Source organism: Dendropsophus ebraccatus, unplaced genomic scaffold (assembly GCF_027789765.1).
Source record: "Dendropsophus ebraccatus isolate aDenEbr1 unplaced genomic scaffold, aDenEbr1.pat pat_scaffold_1045_ctg1, whole genome shotgun sequence".
In the NCBI taxonomy this organism is placed as follows: Eukaryota; Metazoa; Chordata; class Amphibia; order Anura; family Hylidae; genus Dendropsophus; species Dendropsophus ebraccatus.
In genome coordinates, this window is record NW_027208462.1 from 18523 (window position 1) to 39946 (window position 21424).

General features: G+C 44.1%; 1 pseudogene; it reads left to right on the plus strand.

Moving 5' to 3' along the window:
• Positions 1-275: 275 nt before the first annotated feature.
• Positions 276-21424, plus strand: part of LOC138774696 (insulin receptor-related protein-like) — a 40397-nt pseudogene continuing 19248 nt past the window's right edge.

A 21424-nucleotide genomic window follows, 5' to 3' on the forward strand; every position in this document is an offset into this window, starting at 1 on the left:
GATGGACAATGTTTGTGTGTACAGATACTATATATGAGATTGCCTGTCTGGTATTTACAGAGTATATATCTCTAGAGGTTTTCTTTGCAGCAGGTGGAGGTGGAGCTCACTACATGCAATTAGCACTAGGGGGTGTAGGTGTCCTGGGCAGGCCAATAGGCAGCAGAGTGGGCCTGTCATTGTGGCATGCTTCCCATACATCTGCTGTTATACTATTAGGCACATTTCACTAAGTCACACCTCCCACAATACACAGGTGCTCACACTGCAAGACTCAACTACACAATGCAATGTGGAGACACCTCTAACACTGTGTTGCTCCAGCACTTGAACTACTGACAAGTACCTGCAGCATGCATGGACGTCTGGTCAACTTTGTTTTTAAGAGTTATTAGTTTTAACATCGTTTTAGTATTTTACTAGACTTTCTAAATTGGTGACATGGAGAAGTCAGACCCCCAAGTGTCTGTTATATTCTTCAATACACTGGTGCTCATCAGTCTTGTGTTTGTTGCCAGCGGGGAGACGACAGATTGTAAGTTTCTATTTTTTATTATGTAATTTGTTGTGGATTGTTATATTGTGGTAGATAATGTATATGACTGTAGCTTACTTATGTATCAGTTAGTGGGGAACCTTTCGAAGAATGGTGTCACCCTGGCATAAACTAGGGTATTATAATGTTATTGGTACTTTATAGGTGCTGTGTTCTCACATTGCATTTTGTGATTGTACCAGTTTTTCAATTGAATGAACTATTGGGTGAATTTCTAAAGCAAATATGGCTTATACTTTTTGGAAAATCATAGCAAAACTGTGACTGTACCATAGCGGTATATCAATGCAGCTAAAATGTGTGACTGATCCTGATAGTTACTATACTAACTGGTTCAATGTTGTAATCTGGGACCCTTATGGCATATCCACATGATGTTCCCCTAGCCGCAGGTCCGACCCACACCTATCTTCAGACTGAGAGCTCCCCAGCCCCCTCTAGCCTGTTTGCATAGCTTGTGGGGCTACTCTGTCCAGCTCCCATTAAAATCAATGGGAGGTATGCAAATTGCAAGGACACCTCTGTTTCTTTGTGCATGTCCTCCATTTATGATCCATTCCTGGCTTTGGCTTTAAAAACTGCATAAAATAATTTGATCATGAGAACACACCCAGTTTTACAAGCAAAAAAACAAGAAAAGCTGTATATATTTACTTAATAGGTTATAAATAAGTTCTAATGTTATTCAATAAGATCTCTACTTGTTTAATCCTTTTGTAGCTATTCTTGACTCTTAACCCAGCACCATACATAGTTCCTGGTCTTCATAATAGACTATCCATCATGACATGTGTTAATCCGGCTTGCTAATGCTCCTGTTATAATACACTATATCTTCATGCCACATATATTACTTCTTGCTTAATCCTATTATCTCACCATGTTTCTCTGGTTACCTAATATATTTAGCCGTTTAGCCAAGATTCTGCGTTTTGTTGTACTTTTGATGCTTTTTGATACGTGGGGAAATGTAGGTAGCCATTTCAAGAACGACTGAAAGATTTTTATTCAACGAAAAGATTAGCGAATTATTGTGAAAGACCAACGATTTTTTTTTCGACATGTTGAAAAAAAATATGTGAACGACTCAACGACGATTTCGCTGTTGTCGTTCGCTCGTTTACAGCTTTTCCACAGAACGAATATGGTTAACGAGCGGTCGTTTGAACGATTTTATGAATGATCGTTCGAAAAAGTTCTGTGGAATAGGGCCTTAAGGTAGGAAGAACAGTAGCAAGTCTAGACAACTCTGAGATAAAACAGTCAATATGCCTTTTGGGCTATAAGCTTATCATGGGCATTGCCAAGGAATGCTGTGGCTGGTCAGGCATTTTTTTTTTTTTTTTACACATGCAGGAAATATGTGGTATTACATGGTCTCCATTCCAAAGAGGGTTGGAGGTAAGGTTCCCTCAACCACCAGCAGTACTTGTTAATGCAGTGTTGTAGACTATGGGGGAAATGGTTCTACGCTAACAAATCATATGGGCATACTAACTATTTAGGTTTGGCACCTGTACTTTACTATTTGTTTTGGGTTGGTATATGTATATTCATTTTGTGTGTTGTAATACATATATGGTGGTTTCCTGACCTCTACTTATCAAGTGGGGTAGATTTTATGTATTTTTATTGGCTTTAAAGGGGTACTCCAGCATGGGGGCTATTTTAGATCTGGCCAGGGAGGAGGTGGCTGAAAGAAAAGACGTCCACTCACCTCCCCGGTTCCAGCGGCGGGTCCTGCATCGGTGCTCCGGTGCACGGTTCCCGGCCGCTTTCAGGTGTCTTGACGCGGGCCCGAGACGTGACATGTCAGGTCCGCTCAGCCACTCAGTGAAGGAGGTGGGATCCGTTTCAAGTCCGCTCAGATCCCACCTCCTTCATTGAGTGGCTGAGTGGACCTGAGACGTCACGTCTCGGGCCCTCGTCAGACACCCGGAAGCGGCCGGGGACCGGAACGCCACGATGCGGGACCCGCCGCTGAAACCGGGGAGGTTAGTGGACGTCTTTTCTTTCAGCCACCTCCTCCCTGGACAGATCTAAAAATAGCCCCCACGCTGGAGTACCCCTTTAATGGGAATTTTTTAGCTGGTGACACTGATCTAACCTGCCGATAGATGTTAAAGGGAACCAATCAGCATAATTGTGCTAAAATAGCTCCTAAATGCAGCAAACAGAGACCTGATACAGAAAACTGTGACTAGTAATGGCCCTGGCACCTACCAGATGAGCAGTTTACAGCTCTCCACCTGACTCGCATGCAGAATAAAAGATGTTTTCTCTCTAACTACACTTATGGTTGAACACTTCCCCGATGCAGAAGGGAGCTGTGTCGGAGCTCTGTTTGCTGCATCTGAAAGCTATATCATGCCGACTGGCTCACTTTAACGTGAGGAGAGCTTTCATGTACATGTTGGTGCAATGCTGAAAGAAGAAATGTGTGTCATTAGATAGTTTGGGCAGCACTGACACTAGTATAACTTCGGCACAAGGTTGTCATCTATCTTTTCCAGGTGCTAAAACACCAAATAAGTTACTTTTTGTAGCACTAAAAGATTGATTTTAAGGTAAATCTGTCAGCTGCAATTCATGTTTCACTGCTTAGGCTAGGTTCACACTGTGTTTTTGCAATCCGTTTAACGTATACATTTTATGGAAAAAACTGATGCAATTGTGTGTCATCTGTTTTCCATTCACTTCCATTATAAAAAAAAAACGGATCAAAGCGGATGCGTTTTTTTTTTAACGTGCAGAAAAGTAGTGTCAACACTACTTTTCTGTATGTTAAAAAAAACACATCCGTTTCGATTTTTTTTTTTTTTAATTATAATGGAAGTCAATGGAAAACTGATCCAAACAGATGACACACAATTGCATCCGTTTTTTGCATAAAATGTATACGTTAAATGGATTGCAAAAATGCAGTGTGAACCTAGCCTGACACTGTAAGCTGTAAGGTCAAGGACACATGGTACCTTACATATATCTGTCTGTACTTCCAGAAAGGAGAAAATGCTTTTATTCTCCTGCGCAAAGTGTCAAAGAGGCTTTCCCAAGCTGAGTGCAGCAAGCTGTAAATTTATCAAGTACGCCGGTCTTAAATTAGGCCCCTCGCCCTGTTCCCCAGCCAAATACAGCAGGCATACGCCAGGGAGAAGAGGACGATCTGCACCTTCTCCCAGGTATACGCCCCTGGGATAAATGTCCCTCCATGTGTTTGCTTGACCCAACAGCTATTTAACAGTGTCAGCAATTTGGAATGGGAATTCCAGCTGACCAATACACTTTAGAATCCATCTGGTAATGCCACTAAAAGTCTCAGTATAGCCCTGACCATATTCATGATGGGGACCCCACATTCCTATAGTTATAACTATCTCATCAGGCTTCCAGTCAGGAGCCTGGCAAAGCTGCCTAAAAATGATTGAGCGGTTCAGAACAAAAAGAAGGCATCCTTTTAAGGTAGGGGGAGTACTTTTTTTTATTTTATTTTTTTCTTAAATAGTTTTTTTTAAGGCTACTTAGAATTCTGGTAATAGCTTTGGAATGCCAGGAAGTAATGTGATATTATTTAGAGGAGCTCATTTCATAGTGGGTGTTTGGTGCAATGAAACGGTCCACGTGCTCTGCTCACGTCTCAGCTTGAGAAGGCAATTTGCAGTATATTATGTTGACTGATTACTTCTTATGTAGCCCATGTGTTTACTGTACATACTGTATACGCTACAATGGAGCCCGTGCCAAAAGATGTTATTTTTGTTGTTTCAATATTTTGCCCAAAACACAGGTGGCTATGTTTGCTGGTCAAGAAGCAGCACAACCTGCCTTTCCAGGAGTCGTCATGCCATTGTTAACCCCTCATCTACAGGGGGAATGCTAGAGACATACAGTAGATGCTTACGAGGAATGCAGACGTGCTGCTCTGTGTGTTGCCGTTTAATTCAGTCTACATAAGCAAAAATCCTTAACTTCATATTATTAAGAGCCTAGAATATTAGACAATGTTCATTATTTTTCTTACTTGCACTCAAGCCAGTCAAAAATGGTATTTTAATAATGTCTCAACGGAACACGGGCAGCCACCACTTCAGGTTGAAGGGCTGTTTGTTAGGGCAACCAATTTTTTTTTTTTTTTTTTAATTTGTACGCTGCTTTGAGGTTTTTCTGTTACTTATAATACTGCAACAGTGGATGTCTGAGCTCACAGACTCCACCAGTGTGATCTTCTGACATGACTCCTCGTTCTCAGGCGTGGTAGGGCCCATTGATCATTTTTATAACATAAATATTGTAAGTTACTGTAGGATACAGTCACATGCCACTTAGAAAAAAGCCCAACATGTAGAAACATTGCCCAGAAACAATGCAATACCACACACAGCATGAGGACAGGTGTGGTGTTTAGAAGTAGCTTTTTTTTTTTTTTTCTTTTTTGTTACTTAACCAATGATGCCCATTACGTCTAAACCAGGTTTTACCCTGGACTATCAGTTAATGGTTTATTACAATAGCTTTCATCCAGGCCCCTAAGATTCCACCATGTCATCTACCTCATTGGTACCTGAGCCTACCTGCACCCCAGGTGCTACCCTGCAGTACCAACAGCGAAAAAATATCTATGATGCTTCCAAGATACGGAAATCTTCACAGACTTTGTGCTTTGTACCTGCCTTTTGAGCTTTGTGTAACTTTAGACCTGCTCCAAGACGAGGTCTTGCTTATATATAAGTGAATCAGAGGCTATCAGAGGCTTTTGGAAGAAGGTGATTTAATTATCTCAGACCATCTCAGACCATTATAGGCGTTAAATTGCCAGATGATCCGGCAGTGCTAATGTTACCAGGTGACATACGCTATCATAAAAAGAGAGTACTCCGCCTTCTTATAGCAGCCCATATGGTCATAACCAGGAGATGGAAATCGCCTACTCCTCCAAGGGTCCCTGATTAGCTTAAAAAGGTGTTGCATATACGCCATATAGAAGAACTGAAGGCAAAATTGCATTCCACTCGGTTACCTAACGCACTTCTATGGCTTCCCTGGGAGGAATTTGCTTCCTCTACAACTTTTCACTTTGGCTTAGCATCTTCCCTACTGGCAATATCTACAGCATGATCTCTTTTCCTCCTCCTTTCTTCTCTCATCCTGGCGTCGCTTGGCTTCCCTTCCCATCTCCCTTCGTAAATTAACCTGTTCACTATCTGCATAAGTAGGCTTTCAGGCCCTTGTAGGCCCACTAGCCAGGACTTTACGCGAAGATCTTTTGATTATTATGTGGCCTATGGCTGTATCCATGTTTTCCAGGACTCCCTAGAGTGGAATCCAACTTCACCAGCTGCCAGTAGTCAAATGATGGGTGTTTGGATGGAGTTGACAAACCCGGCTGGTTCAGCAAGTCTGCTCAACACTATATGTGACCCAAAACTCCACAGAAGGATTCAAACCTATGGCACAGAACTGCAGTGCAACATTTTCCTTCATTGTTGATCTGTATTGTAGAAGCTATTGTAGGCAACCTATTCACCAATAACATTCCCTTAAACACGGAAAACTCACTATTTTTTTGTGTCCAAAACATGTATCGCTACTAAAAATTGACTTCAATGGTAGTGGAGGAGACATGCTGAAAAGTACAGTGCTAAAGTCAATGGGAGCTACAGGGCCAGTCCCCTGAGTGGAGGCGCTTTACACAGACATTTCTTGGCCTGTATGAACATTGCCATACTTATGTGTTTATCTGTCTTAAGAGAAAAAAAAAAAGTGTTTCCAGAAATCCAAGTGGAGCATAAAAGATCTATAAGTCTTTATATATCATGCTATGATGCTCTCCTCCGTGAGAAACATTCAGTTTGGTCTATCTTCTCCAGTCATCATGCTTTGCCAAATTAGTGCCCATTCACACTAAGCAAAGCAGGCAAATTCCAAGCGGAACTCGTGCTGCCAACTCCATTTGGAATCAGTCTGCCTCACTGTCTCAATGTTATGTCTTAAGCGAGGCAAGCTAGACATAACATTTGAGGCAGTGAGGCAAGCGGGATTCCAAGTGGAGTGCGCGGCGTGAGTTCTGCTAAGAATTTCCGCCTGTGTGAAAAGGGCCACTACAATGTATAAAGAATAAAATGCTACTTAAAAAATAATGCCTCAATAATATGGCATCTCAATAATATGGCAGCTGGTGGAGCATGTAATACCCATTAACAAATATCTCCTTAGGAAACCACAGGAGTCCAAAGATGGTAGGGCCCCATAGACTTTTATGTTCTTGCTAGCAGGGCCCCCATTCTGTTATGTCTATATACATACCCCCAAAATTTGTAAAAGTGCTGCAGAATTCATTGGTATTGTATAAATGAACTTAAATATTTTAAATTTATTATTGTGGCTCTATACAACTAATATGGGATTATGCCTGATATGTTTATTTCCTAACTGATTTTCCTTTGTCCTCTAGTTTGTGGCAGCATGGATATCCGGAGTGATGTGAGCCAGCTCCATAAGTTGGAGAACTGTACGGTCATCCAAGGTAACTTACAGATATTGCTTATGTTTGGCACCAAGCCTGAAGATTTCCGAGGCCTGAGTTTCCCTCGTTTGACCATGATCACAGAGTATCTTCTCCTATTTCGTGTCTATGGCTTAGAAAGTCTTCAGGAACTCTTTCCTAACCTCTCTGTGATCCGTGGTACTGATTTGTTCTTCCACTACTCCCTGGTTATCTTTGAGATGCCTCACTTGCGGGACATAGGACTTCACAGTCTCACCAACATACTACGAGGTGCAGTCCGTATTGAGCGTAACCAGGAGCTCTGTCACATCTCCACTATAGACTGGTCACTGTTGTTGGACACAGTAGATAACCACTACATTGTTGGGAACAAACCCGTAGAAGAATGTACGGATGTATGTCCTGGTGTCCTAAAATCCTCATGTGTGAAGACAGTACTAAGTGGAGTACATGAACCTCGGTGCTGGACGTCTCGTCACTGCCAGAAAGGTCAGAATCCTTTTGTTTCAAATGTTACCTCGATAAAGTTGAATTGTTTTTTTAGATTATTTAATGATGGGAAATGTAGAGTTCTGGGGTTCTTTACACGCCAGATTTGGATAGACTGACTCATCATACATTGATATGGCATATCCACAGAATTTCCATCTTGAGATTAAGGGTCTCCCCTCTGGCCTCCATAATACACTTAAGTTGATCAGCTGAAACTGAGAATGGCCAAGGTTTTTTTTTTTTCTTTTGTTTTTCCCACAGATTGATAAGCATTTTACATAACTCCCAGTAATATTAGGGAATTATACAGAGGTTAGGAGGTCCTCCACCTCGAGATGGGAACCTCATCAGTTAGACATTTATAGATATGCCATAAGTGTCAAGGTGGAAATGCTCCTTTAAAGTGAATGTACCATCAGGCCCTGGCTGAAGCACTGGACGCGGGCTGACCCAGCCCCAGTGGGAGGAAAGCCCCACCCCTCTATGATGCGGCTCCATTGATTCTAATGGAGCTGTGTCATAGAGGGACGGGGGGTTCCTCCCACTGGGGGGGTGGGTTGGCCCACTTCCAGTGCTTCAGCCTGGGCCTGATGGTACATTCACTTTAAAGGGGACATATCACTAGTCCTTTACATGAGGAACATTTACTTGGCTTAGGGCCCTATTAGTTGGGGCAATTATCGTGTGAAAATCATTATATCTTTCGAATTTAAAGCGACTCTGTACACACAATCTGACCCCCCCCCCCCCCAAACCACTTGTACCTTCGTATAGCTGCTTTTAATCCAAGATTTGTCTTGGGGTCTGTTCGGCAGGAGATGCAGTTATTGTGTTAAAGAACAACTTTTAAACTTGCAGCCCTGTGTTAAATTGACGTGGCCTAGAGTGTCTATGCATTAGACTGGTATCACTTCTCCGTCCCTCCTCCACGCCCTCATCATCAGGAATCCTCCAGTCAGGTATTCTGTGTGTATACTTCACATGAGTTGGATCGTTTGGGCACGTGTTCAGTGAGGTGAGGAATAGAAGAAATTCTGCCAGGGCTATTCCTAACGTTGAAGAGGGTGGGGAGGAGGGACGGAGAGGTGGTGCAATGTTAGGGCATAGACCCTCTAGGCCACGGCAATTTAACACAGGGCTGCAAGTTTAAAAGTTGTTTTTAGGATAATAACTGCATCACCTGCCGAACGGACCCAAGGACAGATATTGGATTAAAAGCAGCTATCTGAAGGTACAATGAGGGCAGATTTTGGGTACAGACCACTATGATAAACAGTCTTAAATCGTTCACCCTATTACAAATGACGATGATTGTTTACTTAGGGTTGTTCTTGTGCTCGTCCTTTCCTGGCTGATACACCAGGGAACGACCAAACGTGTTTTTACCCTAAACGATGTTCGAATGTTTTGTGAATAATCATGAAAATAGGTCCAGATTCTATCAAACAGTCGTTTAATTGCTAATACACATAACAATTACTGTTTAAATCCGAACGCTTTAACGTTTTTTCTAATAATTGTCTGGTGTAATACGGCCCTAAAACCATCGTAATCCTTTGCTGTAGTTCCGCAGTCATTCACTTATCATTCAGTGTAGTTCCATATAGTTTTTTTTGCTGGGATTGGATGGAGTAAACTACTATCGTTCCGTGTAATATGGTGAACGATTTCAGGTTAACGATAAACAATCTCGGTTGCCATCGTTTATCGTTAATTGCTAATTGTTAACAATCGCTTCATCTAATAGGACCCTTAGAGGTTGGAAGGGAAGGATGAACGCCTTCATAGCTGCTGCAATGAGGACAGAAGTGAACGTTGGTGTAACCTGAGCTCTTTTTTGCCCTGTGGGTGCAGGTATACCTCCAGTACACGTGCTGCGGGTAGGCTTGTCAGTTTACAGTAAACATAGGGTGACATCTGGGGAGAAAACGCACATTTCTCATGCCAGGTTATCAGACCTTTTACTACCTGTTAATCTAGTGAATGAATCATGTCTCAAGTCATCAGAGACTGTTAACCATTTACAGTATGTTTATGTATAGCTCTATCTCCGGGTATAGATTTAGTCACTGAGAGAAACAACATGTAATAAATATACGGCTGTATCGACGCTTAATGTGTTCTTGTTGTCATTAGTTAGTCAAAGGTTCTGATTGGTTGTGGTCTGAGTATTTGGAACTCCAAAGTTTGTTAGAAGTAGGGGGAAGAAAGCCACGCCCCATCTTGCTGCACAAAACCCCAATATAAGTCTATGGATCTCATCTCATGTTTGCTTAAAGGACTTTTCCACTATTTCATTATTGATTATTTATTGATGGTTTTTCAATAAGCATTTGTTTGTGTGAGTGTAATGGGGTGTAAACTTATGTGGCTAGAAGCTGACCATTGTAGGCTAAAGATATGCTAAAGCAATAGGCTACTGATCTGACTCTGTGGCTGCAATGCCTGCTGGGCTGCAGGCAGGGGCGGATTAACTTTACCATAGGCCCCGGGCTGTTCACCAAGCCTGCCCCCCCCCCACCACCACACTGTAACTATGGCAGCACTAGCCTGGCGTTCATAGTACAGGACAGATAATGTCATAATGTCCTGATTTGTGCAAAATTGCCATTAAAAAAAAAACTGATTTTTTTTTTTTTTTTTTTTTGTAAATCATGGCTGAAGTGTAGCCAGGAGACAGTACACCACTGAAAGTATAAGTCTTTTTGGGTGGTCCTGGGCCCACTAGGAGCTCAGGGCCCCGGGCTGCCGCCCGAAACGCCCCTATTATAATCCACTACTGGCTGCAGGTTACATTCAGGGAACAAAAGGAAATGGTCTTAAGCTCCACATGAATATATAGCGTATGGGTTTCTCCCAAACGTCCACTTACATATGTCAGTGGAGATAAGGTGATAGAAAATCACTGCCCGACTTTTTGTTTTGAGAAGCCACAGTCATACAGTTTTTAAAGGGAACTTGTCTCCCCGGGCAGCCATCCCACCCCTGGACAGGGCCCTGCATGCGTACCTGCTTCTGCGTGTCTTGCTCTTTGTGTCAGTCCTGCTGTGGAGATCTGGCCGCCAGCTCATCTACGCACCGATCCCGATGGCCATAGGAAATAACTACTCCAGTGATTTGCTATGACAAAGTGCTCTCTGCTGCCACCACTGTCTGTCAGGAACTGTCCAGAGCAGTTTGCTACTGCTCTGAACAATTCCTGTCAAGGAAAGAGGTGGAAGCAGAGAGCACGATATCAAATTGGAAAGAATACACCACTTCTGCAGGTTATAAAGCAACTGATAAGTACTGGGAGTAGAGATGAGCGAATTTTCTTTTCCTAGCACCCGAGGAGGAGCAGCAGTCACTTAGAAGGCAGCAGGCTGATGAGCAGATTTCAGAAATAAGGAAGCAATTTGCTGCGGTATTAGTGTAAATTCGCTCATCTCTAACTAGAAGACTTGGGATTTTTAAACAGACATAATTAACAAATCTGTATAACTTTCTGACACCAGTTAGCCATTAACCTTCACCCTCACTAAAGAAAGAAAAAACAGGAACACTTGGCCGTGTTAAACTTTCCTGCACATAGGGATAGGGCGGAGGACAGGAGTTTAGCCATCATTAGCTTTACCAATTTCAAACTTACCTAATGTTGTAGTGGAGAATTTATTAAGCACACACGGATGGCTGTGTTTGTCAAATTATTGAAAATTGCGGCATTGGTCAAAAATTTGTGACCTTTCTTTCTCCCAACGAATGTTGAAGCCCTACATATAACTGTTGCGCACACTTGTAGCGAACAGGGAAATGTAAGCACTGAAAGCTTTTTTTTTTAATGAAAATGTGTCATGAGAAGTTGACCTATTGTTTAAAGTTTTTATGGTAAACATATTTAGGGTACGTTCACACTTACCGGATCCGCAGCAGATTTCATTTAAATAACTGAACACAATATCAAATCTGCTGCAGATCTGCTGTAGGTGTGAATGCACCCTTAAGTAAATTTTTTGTGACTTAAATTTTCTCCATAAATTTCTTTGTAAAATCTTAAGTGGTTTATCGTTTAAAAATTCGCTTAAAAATTCGCTATAATGATCAATTATCTGTCCTTGTAATAAAACGAGGAATAAAAATCGTTAATTTTTGCCTTTCAACCTGTTGAACAATTATTGTTGATTGACGATCGTTTGCATATCAATAAATCGTTCACCGATAAAACATGTTGTATAGGTTGTCCTGGGTAACGATTAGCAACCATATAATGCTGTAAAAATTATTGTTTATAACCTAAATTGGTGAATGTAATTGTTTGCAACAAAATCACTAGTTTTCACTAGCGATCAATCGTTATAGCAAATCTTTTAACGATAATCGCTACGTGTAATATGGGCTTAAGGCTGTGTTAACACACCTAGATAATTGACCAATTTATCTGACAGATTTTTGAAGCCAAAACTAGAAACAGACTTTAAAAAGAGAATAGGCCATAAAGGAAAGACTGAGGAGACTTTCAGGTTCCGGCGCCATGTGAGGAGGACGCGCCGACACTTTGCTCCGCTGAGAGAGTCCCCTGATCTGCTGCCCGCTCACCCGCAAATTTGTCCACTGCCACGGGACTTGCCACCAGAGTCCCGGGCAGTGCCATGGACCGATATATACAAAAAAGGGCAAGCCAGGCAAGTCTGGGAGCCGCGGCAGGATGAAGAGGGCGGTCAGTGGGGAGAACAATATGGCGGCGCCTCTCACCGTAGCCCGGGCAATCTCCTATGAAAGGTCAGACCACAGGTCCTTGGGAGGGGAGGAGGAGACAGAGGATTGCGGCTTTGATTATGCCATTCTAGCCCTCGAAGTAGCTAAACGCATAGCGCCGGGGCTACAAGACACCGTATCGGCGGCAGTGAAATCCACCCTCAGACAAGTGCAAAAGCAAGTCGCAGCACAAGGAGCGAGGCTGGGCGCTGTGGAGGAGCGCGTGTCAGTGCTGGAAGACAGAGATTCTAACATGCCTGTCCGCATGCAAGATCTAGAATCAGAGAATAGGCGTCTATGGGACAAAGTAGAAGACCTTGAAAACAGGTCGAGGAGAAACAATCTCCGATTCATAGGTGTCCCCGAATCGTACAAGCAGAAAGACCTGATGAAATTGTGTTAAGTCACACTGCCTTCTCTGCTGGAGCTGCCTCACCCCTGTAAAGTTGAAAGAGCCCATAGGATCGGCCCTGATCTCTGCCCAGGACAAGGGGATACCTGCAGGCTTAGCAAAGAGGGACAGACCAAGACAAACTATTGTCAAGTACCTTGACCGATAAAGTGGCACTGCAGAGGGCTTTCGGAGCCAGGAGCGAGCCCCTGGAGTTAGAGGGGCACTGATTCCTAGTGTTTGGGGACTTCTCGGTGGAGGTCACGAGACGCAGGAAGCTACTCTCTCCCATATGCACATCACTTTTTCAACGCCAAATTCGCTTCGCATTGATCTACCCTGCCATCCGCAAAGTATTTCATCAGGACGGCTCTATGTCCACATACACAAACGCGGAAGATTCTCTTAAGGAGTACCTGGGTCAGAGTACTGATCACTCGCCCTGATCTTGGTCGGATTCATCCAGTAGAAGTCTCCTCTCGCCGGCCAGGAAAAGACAGTCATCCTTGTGTGATGGAGAGGCTTCATCCTCCAGATCTGCAGACCTACGGCCGGGGGACACGCTACCTAAGGAACAACGTGTCCGCAGGTCCTCGGAGACAACAGCCTGAGTGGCACATCCAGTGCAGTTACTGATTTGTGTGCATCAAAGACGTTGATCCCGGAGTGGGTGTACCTTCATGAGAACTTACCTGCTGCCTTACTATCAACCCATTGCCATCGTTGGCACCTTCTCCCCAACCCCTGTGCCCTTGATTCTAACCTCCCCCCCCCCCCCCCCAAATCTCCTTTTCTACCATAACTCTACTCCCACCTACCTTCCCCTTCCTCTCGCCTCTTGGTACTTCCTCCCCTCCTCTCCCTCTCCCTCTCCAATTCACCACCCTTCTTTATCTGGCGCACCTCCTATCAGTTATATGGGGCTCTCTGCGGCTCAGGGGGTCGCGGTTGTCTAATTGTGTTAGGGGGAATCTTCATATGGAAAAAAGTGAAGTCCGTAGGCCTAAGGAAACTGAGAGACTGGGTACTGCCCCTTTTTCTTGGTTGTGGCCATTGGTTCAGTTATGCTCAGTTTTGTTTAGTTTCGTGTTTGTTTGGGGGTGGGAGGGACTTGCTCACGGCCTTCAGAAATGGGTATGGAATCTTTTTTTTTTTCTTATCTTTCTCTAGTACACATTAATGGTATGCATTATATCTTGGAATGTGTAAGGGCTTAGGTCCCCGCACAAACGTTACATGGTGTTGAGACATTTAAAAAAGCTATCCCCAGACAGTGTTTCTTCAGGAGACTCATCTAGATCAAGCTGTAGGTTACGTAAGCATTGGGTGGGAGAGGTAATGGGGTCCCCAGCTCAAGACCATAATCACCTTATTCCACAAATCTTATAACCATGAAACAGTGGATACTTGAGCGGATGAGGCGGGGAGATGCTGCTCTGTTCACATCAAAACTCCCAGCTGAGGAGGTGTTACTGGTAAATGTATACGGTCCTAATGATGCTAACTAAACTTTCTTTTCCTCACTAGCTTCCAGACTGCTTAGTACGGTGGTGAATGTAATAGTGGGAGCAAAGGCGGAACTACCGTCGTAGCAGCCGTAGCCGCCGCTACGGGGCCCGCTGCATCGGGGGGCCCGGGGGAGCCGGGCCCCCTGAGATCTCATCATTTGTAGCATCCGGCGGCCTCCCGAGCCTGCCGGGTGCTGCAAATGGTGTCCCGGACCTGTCACTTTAACTGCGTGCACTCCAGGTGAACGCTCGCAGTTAAATGCCGACCCGTGATTGACAAGGTCAGGAGCCATTGGCTCCCGACCCTGCCAATCACTCTTATGTCCGTAAGCAGCATTCTGCCTCCGGTCACAAGAGGCCTCTCTTCCTCCCCAGCGCTCCGGAGCCTGAGTGACGTCACTCATACTCTGAGAGCAGGACGAAGGAGACGCTGCTGCTGCTGCAGTTAGGTGAGTAAACTTTTTTCTTTTTTTTTTTTCAAACATGAGGATGCTGACATGGGGAAGGGGAGGAGGAGCAGGAGGATAGCGTCATTGGGAGGGGGTTAATTACATCGGATTGTCTGCATGGGGGGCAGGGGTGAAATTTACATGGGATTGCCTAGATAGGAAGGGGGGATTTACATGCGTTTGCCTACATAGGAAGGGGAAGATTTACATGGGATTGCCTACATAGGAAGGGGGGACTTACATGGGATTGCCTACATAGGAAGGGGGGATTTACATGGAATTGCCTACATGGGGGGGGGGGGGGGGTAATTTGGTAACTGACATGGGACTGCCTTCATGGGGGGGGGTAATTTACATGAGATTGCCTACATGAGGGGGGGGGATTTACATGGGATTGCCTACATGGGGCGGTTAACTAGCAGGATTGCCTACACAGGAGAGAGGGGGTTAACTTACATGGGATTGCTTGCATGGGGGGGGGGGGTGTTGACTAACAGGATTGCCTACATGGGAGAGCAGAGGTTAATTTACATGGGATTGCCTACATTGGAAGGGGGGGGGGGAATTGGCATGCATGGGTTTGCCACATGGGGGGAGGGGGGTTACTTACATGAAATTGCCCACATGGGGGGGGGGGGGGTAACTTGCAGGTGGAAGCCTGTATGAGGGAACGGGCCAATCAAAAGTTTGCTATGGGGCCCAGCCAGTTCTAGTTACGCCCCTGAGTGGGAGGCCACTTCAACGCGGTAATGCACCATTCAGAGGATAGGAAAACGAGTAAGGGTGAGTCGTCCGCCCCTAGAAGTAGAGATCAGACATTACCTGACTGGGCCTCACTGTTGGGGTTGACAGATGCGTGCAGGAGTGATAATCCTGACGCACGGGAATACACGCACTATTCACATCCCCACACGTACTTGTCCAGGATAGACCATTTATTTGTTTCTTCCTCTCTACTTTCCCGCATAGATCAAGCGACAATTGAGGACTTACTTATCTCAGATCATACCCCGGTAGTCCTACAATTACACGACAAGTTCCCTAGGGGAACAGATTTCTTGTGGAGGTTCCCTAATGGACAAGCCAGGGATGAAAACTTTAAAGCCTTCCTGAAGGGGTGGTGGCTAGAGTATGCCGCAGATAACTCCATCCATGCACCTGCTCCCCAGCTGGGATGCGGCGAAATCAGTGCTAAGAGGGAGGATCATGGCATACTGAAAAAGAAAATTGCAACACAACTCAACACAGCAACCACCTACGCGCAGCCTATACGTCTTTTATTTCATCACTGACGCTGGAAAACAAGGCTAGTTGGCAGTCAGCGAAGGCAGCCTATGAACACTGGCTAGAACAGAGAGAAAACATATACCGCTCCCAATTCGAGGCGACTCTTTTTTTAGGTTTGGAAAACAAACCAGGGCGTCTCCTAGCAAAAACTAGCAAAGGGGTCCACATTCACTACACCACATTCAAGCCCTTAAGGATAATAAAGGCGAGTTGCATCGTCACCCTGCAAAGTTAATACCATTCTTAGAGACTTTTACGCGCAACTCTACTCTGACTCGCCCCCAACTAGTGAGCAACAGAGAGACTGGCTTAGGGACTCTGCTCTCCCCTCCCTCACTGACGAAGAAAGGGACCTTCTTAATGCACCCATCACACTAGAAGAAATAAGAGGCACGGTTAAGAATCTAAAACCAAACAAATCTCCGGGCCTGGACAGATACACTGGAGACTTTATAAACTTATAATAGACTAGGGTGGTCCGGCCCTTCTTTCCTTGTATAATTCTTACCTGTCGGTTTCTGTTGTCTCCAGGGACATGAACACCACCATTATCAAAGTCCTCCCCAAACCTGGGAAAGACCTGTCGTCCCCAGGTGGGTACAGACCGATATCACTGATTAACATAGATCTTAAAATTGTGTCCAAAATTATGGCTGAGAGGTTAGCTCAGATCCTTCCACGTCTTATTTCACCTTCCCTAGTGGGTTTCGTCCAGGGACGATCGGCCCTGACCAACCTCAGAAAAGTCATAGGAGTGCTGGACGAGGTACAGCTACGCCCGGACCTGCACCTCTCCCCCGCCATATTATCAATTGATGCAGAGAAATCGTTCGATAATGTGCGGTGGGAGTGGGTGCGGGAGGTGATGGAAGAGATGGGGTTGAGGGACCTATCATGTCCTACCTTCAATCAATATACTCTGCCCCTCAAGCAAGGATAGGAACGCCAGGATTTTTGTCCTCCCCTTTCTCCCCAGGGAAGGGCACTAGGCAGGGATGCCCACTATCTCCTCTACTTTTCAAACTAGCTATCGAACCCCTCTCCCGGGTTTTAGACCGTCCTGACACAGTGGAGGGGGAGTTGGTGGTGGGCATCCCTGTCAGAACCGCATTATTTGCGGATGATCTGTTTTTTCTGGAGAGGCCGGATAGGGATTTATCTAAAGTATTTGACTGCTTGCTAGACTTTGGTATTAAATCGGGTTTCCGGGTAAATATCTCTAAAAACACACTATTGGATCTGCGGGGTGGCTCCTCAAGAATGTTTCAACACACACTCAGTACTCCTGTGACCATATCGTGCACAAATTTACGGTATCTAGGGGTACAGGTAGGCTTTAGCCCGGGCACCCTTTACGGACTCAATTTCCCTCCACTCATCCAGTCTATAATACAATCTTTAGATAAATGGCACGAACTTCCTTTACTATTATTGGCGAGATGCCACCTAATGAAAATGATGGCATTCTCACGTTTACTGTATCCTATGCAAACCTTCCCGGTATTACTGAAGCATGATGATGTGCGTAGACTAAACACTGCCTTTCTAAGATTTATTTGGAATGGCAAATGCCCCCGTAACGCCATGCGGAAATTGCAGTTATTCGTGACCAGGGTGGAATTAATTTCCCGGATACCCGTAGATATAATTTGGTGTGTCTTCTTCGCCATGGAGTGGACTGGATGAGGGGGGGGGGGGGGGGAGAACGCTATTCAAATATAAGCCTTGAAGCGGCACTGGCAGCCCCATGGCCCTTAAAGGCGCTACTTTACACTAAATTGCCAGTCATTTCTTCTACAATTAAGAGGAGCGTGCTGCTTCGAGACACGATAATAGCCTTGAAATCCAGCCTGAGGGATGTAGGGCTTCCATTTACAATCGGGAGGGGAATGCCATTATGGTCCCATCCCGAGTTACAACCTGAAACGGGGTAGACTGTACCATAAATGGAAGGATAAAGGGATTGTATCAGTGCACCATGTTTTACATAACACCGAGCATCGGTATATCACATTCAGTGAATTACAATCTACTCATGGTTTGCACCATGGTCAGTTCTTGGTCAGTTCATGGTCAGCGGTATAATCAAGTGAGGACATTCCTAAGGTCTCGACTGAACCACCCAAAACAGTTATGCCAGCCTTCCTTTCTCGATGACTTGATACAGGTGGAGATCCCGATTCATTCTCTCTCCTATTTGTCATGGACATTGAGGAGACAGGCTTCGCAGCAACAGGCTCTCACAGTGTTTCGGCACTGGGAGACCTATTTCCAACGAGACAACCTTACTAAGCCCATACTAGATGGGATGGCCTCGGTACGTAAGGCCATTATTAACGAAACGTGGAGAGAAACCCAATTTAAAATTATACACAATGCCACATATGGCTTCACTCTCCCTAGAACTCCAGAAAAGCCAGATCGCGTCGAGGCCTGTCCTAATTGTAATACACGGGGCACAGATCTAGTACATGGTCTGGTTCTCTGTCCCATCACAAGACTTTATTGGATAAAAATAAAGGAGCTCATTGCTACCAAGCTGAATTTTATGATCTCACTAGATCCTCTGTCAATTATGTTTCATATTCCTCAGACTGAGGAGGGGGGGGGGGGGGGGGAGTTTATGTTTATAGCACTTTACTCTGTCGATTCTTATACATCTTTTGTATGATTCCAATTTGCAATGTGATCCAAAAGGTTGTGTGTTTTACCGCCTTCGGCTGTTTAAGATGATAATTTGTAATATCAGTATTATAAAAAAAAAAAAAAAAAAAAGACAGATTTCTCCTTTTCAAATCCATTCCTGGCTTTGGCTTAATCTATCATAAATTGGTCAATTATATGTGTGTGTGTGTGTGTGTGTGTGTGTGTAAACCCAGCCTAAACTGAGATACCCTAATCTATGCAGACCATATGCCAGCAATGTCCTCCTTATCAACACGCAGTAAGCCGTGCAGAGAAAGGAGTGTGACGCCGAGGGTACACACTTCCACAATGGAGTATTCGTGGCGCAGGGAGGTCTCAGGACACGTAGATATTAAAAGATATTTAATCGCATAGTAGGCAACGTGTTTCAAGGCTTCGGAGCCTCTTTTTCAAGCCGAGAGAATTATGCATGAAAGATGCATAATTCTCTCGGCTTGAAAAAGAGGCTCCGAAGCCTTGAAACGCGTTACCTACTATGCGATTAAATATCTTTTAATATCTACGTGTCCTGAGACCTCCCTGCGCCACGAATACTCCATTGTGGAAGTGTGTACCCTCGGCGTCACACTCCTTTCTCTGCACGGCTTACTGCATCCTGATACCCCTGACGTGAGGCACCCTGTCCTGGGCTCCTGGAGTGGCAGCATTGAGGTCTTCTTTCCATTTCATACGTATACAGGTGTTGTGCTCTCAGTACAACCCTACCAGGTGAGCACATTCCTAATCACTTTCATGCATATGTGACGAAATCGATTCACCCAGGGAGCGCCTATCTTTTGTGTTTTCAGCCTCTCTGCATTCTCCTTATCAACACAGACAGGAGTTCAGTGACAGGTGATACCAGTATATACATAAGGTCCAGGCTTGATTAAAAAAAAAATCACTGCCCAACTCTTTGTTTTTAGAGAGGTAACCCACAGTCACATAGTTTTTTAATCCATTGGCATCAGAAAGTTATATAAGGTAGGTTTAAAAATTATTCCTATTTATTACAACACAGCACCCCTTTCCTGTGGAGTGAGCCCACAGAGCATGCTCATAAATTTGTTTCCCATACAAAATTTAGGGTCTTGGGATGCCGATTGTGTTCTTTGTCCATGAGGCTTGCTGTAAAGCATGTCACTATATGCTGTTAAAAACGTCTCAGACAAGATGGCATCCCCCCATAGTTACGTACTACAAATAAAATTAAACTTACAATCAGAGCAGATTAGAAAAAAAGAACATGTTCCAGTAACTTTTATTAAATTTACTTTTATTTAAAAAATCTCAAGTCTTCCCATACTTATAAGCTACTTTATGTCCTGCAGGAAATGTTGTTTTATTTACATTTAGAAACAGTGCTCACTGCTGACACTTCTGACCATGTCAGGAACTGTCTAGAGCAGTAGCAAATCCCCATAGAAAACCTCTCCTGCTCTGGACAGTTCCTGTCTCTGCCAGAAATGTCAGCGGAGAACAGTGTCAGACTGAAAATAAAACATTTACTGCAGGACATACAGCAGCTAACAATTATGGAAATACTAGAGATTATTAGTGATGAGCGAATAGTGAGATATTCGATATTCGTACGAATATACCGCGAATATTCGAATATTTGATCCCATTTAAGTCTATGGGAACAAGTATTTGATTAGTGAAAAAATATCTATTCGACCACTTGGAGGGTGAAACCGGAAGCTGGGGGATTTGAACGCTTATCAAATATATATCGAACATTTGCGGGATATACGTTCGAATATTCGAATATCTCACTACTCGATCGAATATCTATTCGATCGAACAGTATTCGCTCATCACTCGAGATTATTAAATAGAAGTAAATTACAAATCTATATAACTTTTTGACACCAGTTGATTTGAAAGAAATGTTTTTGCTGGAGTACCCCTTTTAAGCATATACTTACCAATTCACTCGTTAGATAAAGAGGGCGGCACTGCTCACTCCTATGGGCACTATTCAGACTTAGCTGATACAGCCTGTGGTATACACCTCTTGTGTTGCTCAATCCACGAAACAGTCAATCATATAGAACAAAAAATAGAATGATGGATGGCACTCACCAGGTGATATCAGAGTGGATTATCTGCTTTATTGAGGCATGTGAGGAGCGGGGGAGGCTGGAATCGGGTGACCGCAGTTTCGCGGCAGACGCCGCTTTGTCAGACTGTTTATTACCAATTCACTAACCATCACATGAAGTCTGAATGGAAAATTGTTGGAATGAATGGGGAAAAGGCCTTACACAGAATAGCACTGATCCACCTAAATGTCAGCTCAGGAGGCCTCACCTCACTCCCACCTCCACCCCATTTCCTTGTCTAGCTAGTTGCTAGGGATGTGCTGCCTGGTGATAAATGCTTTCTATGACAACAAATCAGATTATTTTTTTACTAGCAGAAGTGAGAATATATGTTTTGTTTTTGTTTTTTTTTAGTTGGCATCATGTTTATCTCCACTGTTTTCACTGATGCCCCCCTCACCAAAACAAGTTACTGTTCTGACGTTATCTGTTATTTTGCTGAGGTAACAGGTTGGCACCCTGCCCCTGCACGTCCTGGTCTAGATTTTTTATTTACATACCAAATATTGCCAAACCATGCCAAGTTTTACTATGGTCATAGAGAAGCGGTAGGCTGAGCATTAAATTGAGTGTTTGATATTAAAGTTATATTTATATTTTATAGTTGATATTATTCACAAAATAACACACATTACAAAGTTATACAACTTTCTAATGTATGTTATGTATGTGAATGGCCCCCTTCCCTGTGTTCCCTGACGCCCGCCCGTAGACC